Here is an 11,421-nt window from a genome sequence, read left to right on the forward strand (position 1 = left end):
TATCTATTTTTGTCTCTATCATACCTTTCATATGAAATATGTATGTCATATATATGTACAGAAATATATATGTCTGTATATGTCTATATAAATAATGTTTAAGTATTTCATGATGAACAATAGATTTTCCTACTGATCCTTTTCCTGCAGTAATCTTTGAAGTTTCCAGGAAGAAGATGGGGCCCCACAGCAACCACCTCACCTAACTGAGATGGCATTGTGATGTAGACAGTGCTACTGTAAGACATCTGATGAAATGGTGCACCTTCTCATATTCTGGCCAGAACTCCAAATGAGAACTTTGAAAGAAAAAAAGAACATATTGACTGATTGGAAATTGTTTGCAACTATACTAGACAGTAATTTTGGAACTTAATCACCACTTATTTTTGCAGGATCTCATTAAGAGAACATCGCCCCATGACAGCAGAAAGCAATTCTAGAAGATGATGTCCCCTAACCAAAAAAAATTTGTCCATAGGGTTGGGAACACTGTTTAGGGGTTGTTGATTATTACTTGTACCAGATAGAGAGTTAGGGAGAAAACTATGTTTGTTCAAAAAAAAGGGAGGGTTAGTAATAGTGGGTAATAGAGTAAATACTTGTGACCTATTATTTATGGACAATTTACATTGGTATAGTTTTTGTATATTGATACAAGTTCAAATTATATTTGTTACTTTTGGTTACATTATTTGTACATATATACTAAGTTATTTTGCCAGATTGTATATATGTATGCTTCTACCTTGGTTTAGGACATTTTGTATATTGATACATTTTTAGGGTATATTTTCATATTATTATAGGTCAATAATTGTTCATGTTTGTTGTACATACAGTTAGATCAATTAGGTTCTTTAACTACATAGAAATTGTATTCTGTCTAGATAGGTATTCTTCAACCACTTCAAGGATCTGTGGAGCATGGCATTTAAATAACTTAGGGTTCTGTTGACATGAAACATGATTGCTTCTGACAGCACCAATCTATTCCTAAGATAATGTTGAGCACCGAAGACACTCCACTTGGAGCTTGTTTTCTTCTTGGCAAAACTGGCCTTTGGGCAAGAAACTGACAATGCCTCAACCATTGACAAGTTACATAGTATCTGGAAATGGATAAGCAGGACTGTCAAATCTTGCCAAGACAGGGTAAGATGGTTTTGAAAATTTTCCTGCCTCTGAAAATGATCTGTCAATTACACTAGGCCTTAGCCAAAGTTGATTGCTTCAACATTGCAAAATGAGACTTTGGGTGATTGCTCAGGTAGCTAATTGTCTCCATCATATATTGCTTGCTTTGGAAGGTACTTGATTATACTTCCTGCCTGCTCAAGTAATATTATCTCCTTTCTCAGGCCTTCAATAGGGTTGAAGATTAGATAGTGATGTAGGAGGATCATCTGTCTATGTGTTACTTTTATTGGTTAATAAAGACACTGCCTTGGCTTTTGATAGGACAGCAGCTTAGATAGGAGGAGTAGACAAAACAGGATGCTGGGAGAAAGAAGCAGAGTCAGGCAGATGCCATGCTTCTCTTGCCCAAGATGGGCGTGGGTTAGAATCCTCCCGGTAAGCCACGACCTCGTGGTGGCATACAGATTATTAGATATGGGTTAGTCAAGATGTGAGAGTTAGCCAGTAAGAGGCTGGAGATAATGGGCCAGGCAGTGTTTAAATGAATACAATTTGTGTGTTGTTATTTCAGGTGTACAGCTAGGTGGCCAGGAGCCGGGTGAGACAAAAAGTAGCCCACTGCTCATTCTACAAGATAGTCATAATTACTGCACTCTTATGATCTAGCCAAACCATTTCCTATACAAGACTTAGACTCCATAGGATAGAATGCTTATTAAAACATTTAGCATATGTTCCTTGCTTAATATTGTTTATGCTGATTGTAATTCTAATCTTATACTTGATATCTGTTCCTAGTGTATATTCTTTTGTATTGGTTTTGGAACTCTCTTACTTAAGTGAAAGGGGGAGAGGTGCTGCAGGAGCTCCTTCCACTCCTTCAGCCAATAGCCTTTAAGATACCAGCCCACTGGGCCGTGGTCTCTTATACTTTAAAAAGCAGTGGGAACTGGGCACTCTCTCTCTCTTGCTTCTGACTCCCTTTCCGATGACTAGACTCTGTTCCCTGTTTGTGACAAGGGGACTGTTGTTTGGGATGGTGATCTGTAAGTTTTTTCCCCTTAAATAAATAACCCTTTTTATTATCCATAATTCTTAACTGGTGTGGGATTGTTTTGTGGCTTCAACATTATACATTTCTATCTCTGATCAAGATACTTAAACATTGTTTACATTTGGAGGCTATTGCCTTCCCTTACTGCACAGTTGTTTAAATGTTCTGATATGAAGTTTTAATCTTTAAGTGATGTAGGTATTAAGTATTGCCAGGCTTATCATGTGCTAGCTCTCTCACTTCTGGCTGCTGGATTCGGTTCCTGTTCCCCGTTTATGCAGAGGACTGTGATCTAGGACTGTGATCTGTGAGTCAACCCCTAAGTAAATAACCCTTTATTATATGCAATTCTTAGCTAGTGTGGGATTATTTTGTAACTTCCATTATCAACCAGGTGACAGTATATGAATTAAAACCTCTTATTTGCTAGCTCTATTAATGGTTGATTGGTGAAGGCCCCGGACTCATAACATTTGGGGGTTTGTCTGGGATTTGGGCATTCAGCCAGATCCACCTTTTTTTTTCTGGCCAGCTTTGGGACCCTGGGAGCTTTTGCCATACTAGAAGCCAAGAAATTGGAGAGGCCCAGTGTTTGGAGGGAGCCGCTGACCTTTAATATCCAGACTTCACAAGAGAGTCTTGAGTCCCTGAGGGTTCCGGACATGGTGGGAACTGAAAAATAAGACAGGCCTAGTGTTTGGAGGGAGCCACAGACAGGTTCTCAGTGCCTAGACTGTGAGAAAAGAGGGATCAGAAAACTTCTGGAGCTGTGTGTAGATCAGGCACCTGTTTGTCTGTAGTGTGCATTTTGGGACTTCTGGAAAATCTAGACATAAGCGTAATTCCTAAGTCAGAGGGACCACTGGGATATCGCTGGCCTTTGTTGGAAAAGCCGAGATAGAAATCAGCTGTTTGATGGATGAACAAAGGTGGCCACCAAATGTTTCTTTTTATCTGGTTCTCCCCTGACTGTGTGAATGTTTTAAGCTACTGGTTGATGAATCTATGTTTTCTGGTGTGATCCACTGTGCATAAAACGTTCATCTCTAAGCCTTTATCCTTAGCTTACTCGGGTCCTTCCTTCTAGTCACTGGATTCAGTTTTTAGGGATTCAAGTGTCTTTTAGGTATGGATAATATCACTATGTTTTTTATGCTATTCTATTTCTTGAAAAGCTGTCTCTGGACTGGGTTTTGGCTCCTCCTTCTCTTGATCCCAGTATGCTTGTTTGAAACTTTCCTCTAAAATCTCCGTCCTGTGTCAGGTGAGCCACCTGACTCTGTGACAGAGAAAGGAAAGAAGAAACAGAAGAATAGACTCTTCCCAATGGGGGCTGTTTTCACTCACTTCTTTTTTTCTCATTTATTTCTCTAAAATTTTTGCTAAAGTATGAACATTATCTCCAGATTTTTAATCTATTATGTAAACTTTCTGTACCCCACAATTTGTAAGTTTATTGGATATTGTTAGAGGGCTGTAAAATCTGTAATGAAAGTTAACTTAAAACTTCCAGCAAGAGGGTTGATGGTAGAACACTCATGCAAAGATTATCCTAATCTACTGCAGCACATAGTGTGTCCATGCTTGGATTCATCTCTGTTTTAAAAGGAATGGATGCTTTTGAATATTTGAATAACAGATATTTTGGATTGGAATGGATTTTTGTGTGGTGATTCTTTCCTGAGAATAAGAACAACAGATGAGGGGGATATCATAAAATCAAAGCCTATTTAAAAAACAGGGAACAACACTGAAAAGACTCTGATGAATTAAAATGTAATAGTTGTTATGAGCAAGGCAGCACATATGAGGTTTTGTTTATTGTGTTCAGTAACTCTTTGCACTTCTAAAAATGTGGCTAAATAACTGGTCTTCTGGATGTCAGGTTTGCCTCAAAATAATGTCATGGGTTAAACCAAATGTTTGTCCTCAGGTGTTCTTAAAATTCATTGAGTCAACAAGCATCAGTGACTTGATACATGCAAAGATTCATCTAGTACTTTGACAATTCTAGTTTGCACTTTACATAGAAGGCTATGGCTAGATTCATACCTGAGCTAACAGAACACACTAGTTCAGGAGCCAGAGGACTAGGCCTGAGGAATCCACTTAAAGGGCAACATGGAAATGCTGCTAGAGGCAGAACCACGCAGAACAGCTTCAGAAAAGAAGCTGTCTAAGAAAAAAATCAGCCCAGGTCTCCTCCAAGTTTTGATGCTAACCTGACAGTCATTATCATGGACCAGCATCCCTAGTACAATCTTCTGATTTAAAATAATTCTTAAGACCAGCAGGGGTTTGATATCATGAGATAAGGTCTCATGGGGGTTTTGGACAGGCTAAGATCTGTCCAGCAGCACGGAGATCTGTGCTATTCCCGACAAAGAACAACAGAGACTTGGGAAACAGGGTGAACTAGGTTGAAAAAGGATAAAAGAAAATTTAAAAACTATAAGGAGGGAAATGAGAAGCGAGAGAGTTAGGGTCACAGCTATGAGCACCAGAACCTGACATATTCCTGTCTTATGATTAGCAAGTTTAAGTAGTTTGTCAAGAGCCTATGGAATACCTCTCCTTACTCAGGCCTAGTCAGGCTAACAGAAACTCACCTGAAAATGTTTATCTGGCCTCCTTTTCTTTGCTAACTTCGTTAATCTTTAGCTGCTTGGATAAACTGAATCATATAAGAAACTGTGATATTCTATAAATAATGCAATATAAAATGATCAAAAATAAGATTCTTAGTCTGTATATGGGCTGCATTTATAATTTGAGGTTTTATTTTGACACCAAAAGAGCTTCAATTCAAGAATTGTATTTAATTATTTATTTTTCGTGACAGGGTTTCTCTGTAACTTTGGAGCCTGTCCTGGAAGCTCTTGTAGACCAGTCTGGCCTCCAACTCACAGAGATCTGCTTGCCTCTGCCTCCTGAGTGCTGGGATTAAAGGTGTATGCCATCACCACTTGGCTAAGAATTGTAATTTTTTAATGGCTATAATTAGAACACTCAGGTTAATAGTCACCTATAAATGATCAAATTCTTTGACATATTCAGAACTATGCTTGTAGTCATGCTAAGAACAAATGTAATTCATTGACAGGGATAAGCTTTTTTTTTTTTATCTTCTGTATATGTTTTCCAGGTTAAGCCTAAAACAAGTAGAGTTTACTAAGTCAGGTATACTTAAGAGAGGACCTTCAAAGATTCTTCAAATATGTGAATATAGTATTTAAAGTATTCAGTGAAAAATGTCTCCTGTGGTAGACAAAACTTGCGGCTCCTAGAGGCAGCCCTAAGGTCTCTTCCAAAGGCGAAGCCGCAAGTACTGTGGTAACACTAGCCAATCGGTGGGACTGCCCCAGCTTCATCCGCCTCCAAGATCCTGCGAGAGTGAGGACAAGCAGGACGCTGACTGCCCCTCTTCCACCACACACACACACACACACACACACACACACACACAGCTGCACAGAACCCAGGGTGGCAGTCAGGGAGTTAATGTTGTCCTGTGTGACTGCGGGAGCCTGAAGCCGCGTTGGCTCCACGGAGACTGCAGGGGAGGAGCCTATGGTAATCATCCAGGTAGCGGGTAAATTTCTGCCATTTTGTTGATACAGAGGCTGTTTGGTTTATACTTCCTGGTCAGATTTATCTCAGATCTCTGATGTTGATTTGCTTTATCAGTTTAATAGCAGCTGCCTGGTCAATACATTTCATATGTGAAAACCAGTCTTTGCTTTTTCTAGAGCTATTAGGTCTCCTGGTGAGAAAGGCAAATTTAAAACACAGGTTTCAATGTAACTTTTTACTATTCCTGTATTTAAAAGAACTTGCTTTGCAATGACTGCTCTCAGCAATTAACCACTTGTGTTTCATGGTAAATGATTAAATGGAAAAAGGAGAAATGTTTGTGGTTTATGTAAATTGTAAGGGTATGAGAAAATAATTTTTAAAATTAAATAATAATAATAAAACTTAAAGATGATATATGTTGTTAAGACTTTAAAGGTTTAGAGTTGTAACATAATAATCAATGGAGTTCTGATAAGCTATTTATCTGGTTCTGGTAAAGCCTGACCATTATTGTCACAAGTTCAAATTTTAAATTTTCCTTTATTTTTTAAATATAGACTAAAAGGTACTTCTTGTTGTGCTAAAACTATTTTTGTCCAATTTGTATATATCATCCCTTTGGACAGGAAAATATGTTAATGCTTTTAACACATACTTAAGTTTTTGGTCCCAAAGCTTTGACTATGACTCAAGGGTGTGAGCCTACTGCCTTTTCTACGGTGTGGATTTCTGTACAGATTACAAACAGTGATAATGATAACATATCTAAAAACCTTTATCTCTTTTTGTAAACTTTAAACTCCCGTAAGCTTCAAACAGTTGAGACTTGGATTCGCCTGCCACAGGTCAAATGGACTCCAGATAAGCACTTCTGCCCTAAGTTTCCCCGCTTACTGCTTATTCCTGAGGGAAGTTCTAAATGTGAGATTTTCCTTCAACTTCTGTCTCTAGTCTCTATCTGTCCCAGTGGATTTCTACTCAGCTGACAGACACCACCCATGAAATCAGCTGTGGACTACAAATTGCTCTAAATGGCTGTGAGCCCTGGACTTACTGAAAGCGGGTTAAACCACCACAGCCAGTGTGCTTGTTCCTGTCTCCTCAGCTGGGTCAGCAGACTAGATACTCCTGATGAATGTCCCCCACAGCCTGGCATGATACTCCTGATGAATGTCCCCCAAGACTGGCAGTCCAGTCTTCCTGGGTCCTGACAATGATGTCCTAATTTCAGCTGAGAAGCAGTTATAGAAGAGAGTATGTTGCCCTTATCCTCAACAAAAGGCTGGAATGTTAAGTCTAAAGGAGCCTGGGACCCTGCTGGAAGGGACCATGAATTGTCATCCTGACCACCCCACTGCTGTCGAGGCAGATAGCATCCAAACCTGGATACATGACTCCCAAGTCAAGTGTGTCACTGATGAAATAGATTGTCTACGAAAGATAAAACTGATGCAGGTTATAGGCTAAGAATAGTGTTTTGTCTGACTTTGTTCCCTCTTGCTCTTTCGTAGGATATATGGTTCTCCCTTTAAGAGCAAATGCAAATTTGCCATAAATGTCTCACAACTCCTGGCCATTGCTTCATCAGGTGGACATTCCTTGCTTCACTCCTGGTTGAAACTGGGTTGTAAGTGCTGTCAGGTTACACCCTTGCTTGCCTATTTGACATGTGCATCAACCCCTGGAATTCTGTGTTTTGGTGTCCCTGTTCCCCTGGATGTATGTCTATGATGGTTCAGTGGAGAGAAAACATGGATGAGCAGGCCAGGCCCTTCTAGCTCTATATTCAGGAAAAACATAGCCCTCCCCATATGCCTCCTAATAAACTTAGGGTTAGGAAGAACAGGCACCACTGGTACGTAACGGCTGACATTAGCTTCGAAAACCTAGGACTCCAAATGACCCAGGATCTGTCCATATTAGAAAAAAATTAATTGCCAAACTGGAAGAACAGGTGGCTTCATTAGCTGAGGTTGATTTACATCATGGGCGAGCACCCGACCTGCTCTATGCAGAGCAAGGTTACTGTATAACCAACCAACCATACATACCATACATATAACCATACATACATACATACCATGCTTATAACCATACATACATACCATACTTATAACCATATATACATACCATACATATAACCATACATACATAGGGGAAAGTCGCTGATTCTGTGCAAACCATTGGGGAATCATTAGAGACAAGTTGCCTGCGCTCTGGAAAAACCTTGAAGAAGGGAGAAGGCCCTAGGTGGAAAAAAAGAGAAAGGTTCCGGTTCTCCTTCTCAGGCCCTTCTTGGTTAGTAACTCTGCCATCACAAGGCCCTTAGCTCTCCTGCTCCTGCCCCTCATCATCACGGCCTTAACTAGATATGTAAATTCCCACTTAGGAGTTACTGAGCTGATGGTAACTAAGTCCCAATATGAACAGGTATCCACCACAGATTCAAGGATCTGACTCAAGACACAACTCAAGGGGAGAATATGACGGCCAACATTATGTTGATGGCTAACTGTATATTTAAAAGTTTAAAATTTGCTTAACAGACCTACAAAGCAAAAATGGACTTACAAATGTTAAGGGTGCTAAGGGTTAATGTTTGTAATTGTCTGGTTTTGTACAACTTTAACAAAAGCACTGTTTCTGCTTCTGTAAATAAAAGCTTGCTTTGTGGGAGATGACCTTCTGCTTGTTCTGTAGACAGAATATAACTTTGCCTTTAAAATCCTGACTAGATAGGCTGGTGCTACATCTGGGAATCTAGTTCCGAGTGTAAACCTCGCACAGCATATAAATTAAAGCTTCTTCTTTCTTAAAATTTACGAATGGCCAGATTGGTAAATCTCTGAATGACCCGGACTCATCACAATGCTGTGACCATGGATCACACAGAAGCTGTTATTCTTGAACAGCTGTGCCTCGCCCCAGCTTGGACCAAGGCAATGGTTTGTTAAAAGACTCCATTTCCTTTTATCTAGTTATGAGTCTGTGAGGTCTGGTTGTCTCTCCAACTTCTCCTCTCACCTCTGAACTCTTCCTTCCCTTCCAGGCTGAAGGCTTCACACTGTTCCTGCAGTGGGAAGTCCTGACTGCAGCTCTCTCTCACTGTCCACCCAGCGGTGACCTGAAGTATTGATTAAATGAAGGTGCCCATCAGTGTTGGAGGCACTGCCTTTGAACGTAGTGGGGAAAGGCTCTGAACTCTGAAGAATTGGGGAAGATTGAAGTACATTTTAGTTCCTGTTGTTTTTTAATAACATCTCAATCCTTCTATTTTTACCAATAAAGATGCAGGAGCCAGATGCAGGAGTGAAAACCTGCTACCCAGAGAGTCAGAGAAAGCTGCCAGCTGATCCTCCTGCTCCACATCCCAGGAGCCTTCTTCTCCTCCACCATCTCCAGCCACCCTCCTCCAACTCAAGGTTCCTCCCTTCTACCTCCCGTGTGTCTCTCTATCCATCCTGACTCCCTCTTACTCTTTGTGTTTTTTTCTTAATAATCCTATGTTCACTTCCTGTTAACTGGCTGCTTGCTCTACTTCTTGATGTATGGTTTGGTTTATTTAATCTGTTTATAATAACCAAACAGAAATGTCTAGGATTAAAGGTGTGCACTAGGACTGAGCCACACCACAAGTACAAGCAAGTTTTTCCAGGAAATAATGTAATCTTGGGGTTCATAGTGCGGTCAAATATCCGGCAACAGGGTCCCTTTTCTTTTTTCTTTCCCCCATCAGGAGTAACGTATAGTTCAGATGACTAGCCCAGAGGAACAGGACCTCAGTTTGGCTCTTGACTGCATGGCTCCCAGCAATATGCATAAGACCCGTTGTCTCCACTGAAGGCACACATATGAACATGTGAATTCTTAGAAGTTATCTGGTTGTCCCGAGTCCAGAAAGCTCCCCAGATAATGGTTGGGTCTTAAGTGAGGTGGGGAAGCCACCACTGACAATGGGGAAGTTACATCTTTCAAAGGGGTTTCAGGTCCCCGCATCACAGGTAGCTACACAAATAGGCATTGCCAAAGACCAGAGATGAGAGAGACTTTGAGCTACCCCCGACCCCAAGGAGGAGAGAGCAAGCCAAAGTCCTGTTTGTTGGAGGACTTTTGAGTCATTAATACTTAAAAGCACTAATATTGCAAGACCTCATTTGTGCCTTCAGCCCATGTGTGTGGATCATCCAGGTAGGTTCATCCCAGCTGTTCTTAAATGCTGATGCTCTGTCTCACCAAGCCAACAGAGCCCTGTAGGCAAGCACTTCTCTGCATCACTTGAGGAGGGCATGGAAGTTCCATAAACACTTGGTGCTGGACTGGGGGAGGTACCCAGAAAACAGGAACTGGGCTTGGTGAAATACAGAAATTTGTTCCTGGATGGCTACCAGGTTTAATAGATAGCAAACCGGGCAGATTCGGTGTCATTTGGGAAATAAGAGAATCTGGCCATCAGCCATGATACTGCCAACTTAAAGCTTTATAGATTGGTTCCTAGCGGCTTTGGAATCTGACGAAACCCGTGTGTAGTTCTTCAGAGTCAAAGGCTGTCACTGGCAGAGCCACTGGCAGAGCCACTGGCATAGCAGAAAACGTACTGGTTTCTATCTGGGCTCTAAGAACTGTTTAAAGTTACATCTTAATCTATCTTTCGGAAGACACATGCAAGTATGTCATCAGAGAACAGCTTGCAGGAGTTCGTTTTGTCCCTCCACTCTGTCAGATCCAGGAACCAAACACACTGGCAGGCTAAGCAGCAAGTGCCTTATTGAGTTGTCTCATGGGCCCTCTCTCTGGGTTCTTGACAGCGGGGTGGCCTTGCACAAGCCTTTTCACACTTCTGGGCCTCCTACACACCTTCAAAGCCTCGGGGGTGGACAGGTTTACTTATGCGCCTGCTGGCTGACACCTGACAGTTCCATCAATCTTCAGCCCAGAGCTGTTCCACAACTCCGTAGCTTGAATAGGAAATCCATCTCCCTTGCAGATTAAAAACCCATTGATTTTCCCTCTTTGGCAAGGGGAATGAGACTGCAGTTTCTCTCCCTGCAGAGACAGAAAAACAAACAAACAAATAAGCAAACAAATAAATAAATAAACTGTCATTTCAGTTCCCATAAGATGTTTTATGGTTCAGGTTTGAATGCTAAACAATCCTGTTTTAGAAATCTGGAGTTGGTTCACACACACACACACACACACACACACACACACACACACACACACGGTTTTTGAGACAGGGTTTCTCAGTGTAACTGGTTGTTCTGGAACTCGCTTTGTAGACTAGGCTAGCCTCAAACTCAGATATCAGCCTACCTCTGTCTCCCAAGAGTTGGTATTAAAAGCATGGTTCTTTTAATCAGAGGCCAGGCCTTCCGGATGGAAAACGAACCAATGCTAAAGGTTCAGTTTAAGGGCTTTCGGCCACTGTACCGGCCAGGGATGGTTATTGGGGTTCGGTCAGTCGCAGTGCTCCCTCGACCTACGTGGCTAGGTAATGCTGTCGTCTTTGGCCTTTCTGGCTGGGGTTTGCGTTAATCTCAAGCAAATAACAAGACTGATTTCTCCAGCACAGAACGACCTCGGCCGCGAGGAGTCTCTCCACCCTTTGTAAGTCGATGCAATAGAGGATTGGTGGCTTCGTGGAGAGCCGG

General features: G+C 41.4%; 2 long non-coding RNA genes across 2 annotated transcripts; one reads left to right on the plus strand and one right to left on the minus strand.

The window, feature by feature from the left end:
* Window positions 1-6,957: 6,957 nt before the first annotated feature.
* LOC125417413 (uncharacterized) lies at window positions 6,958-9,007 on the plus strand. Its single transcript, XR_015005003.2, has 3 exons — window positions 6,958-7,397; window positions 8,604-8,715; window positions 8,820-9,007. It is a non-coding gene; the product is annotated as an uncharacterized LOC125417413 (long non-coding RNA).
* Window positions 9,008-10,229: 1,222 nt separating this feature from the next.
* Window positions 10,230-11,381, minus strand: LOC146891890 (uncharacterized). The gene is made up of 2 exons (XR_015005004.2): window positions 11,084-11,381; window positions 10,230-10,813 (listed from the first exon to the last, which is right to left on the minus strand). It is a non-coding gene; the product is annotated as an uncharacterized LOC146891890 (long non-coding RNA).
* Window positions 11,382-11,421: the final 40 nt, after the last annotated feature.

Source organism: Myodes glareolus, chromosome 14, assembly GCF_982192425.1.
Source record: "Myodes glareolus chromosome 14, mMyoGla1.1, whole genome shotgun sequence".
In the NCBI taxonomy this organism is placed as follows: domain Eukaryota; kingdom Metazoa; phylum Chordata; class Mammalia; order Rodentia; family Cricetidae; genus Myodes; species Myodes glareolus.